Here is a 200-nt window from a genome sequence, read left to right as displayed (position 1 = left end):
CGAAGCGAATCACTTTGGCCAGTCGATGGTGATGCAATAGAAAACTTCTCCAGTAAATTTTAGGTAGCAAATGTATTGAAATTATTGTAACAGCTGGATTCGTGGGCCCCAGATACCGTAAACAAGCTTAATTTACACAACAAAATCAATCCGATAAATGATGGAAAGTGCGACACTTGATATCGATCTAAATAAAACAT

This window comes from Branchiostoma belcheri, unplaced genomic scaffold (genome assembly GCF_001625305.1).
Source record: "Branchiostoma belcheri isolate BF01 breed outbred unplaced genomic scaffold, Haploidv18h27 scaffold34, whole genome shotgun sequence".
NCBI classification, from domain to species: Eukaryota; Metazoa; Chordata; class Leptocardii; order Amphioxiformes; family Branchiostomatidae; genus Branchiostoma; species Branchiostoma belcheri.
Note: the sequence above shows the minus strand (reverse complement) of the source record.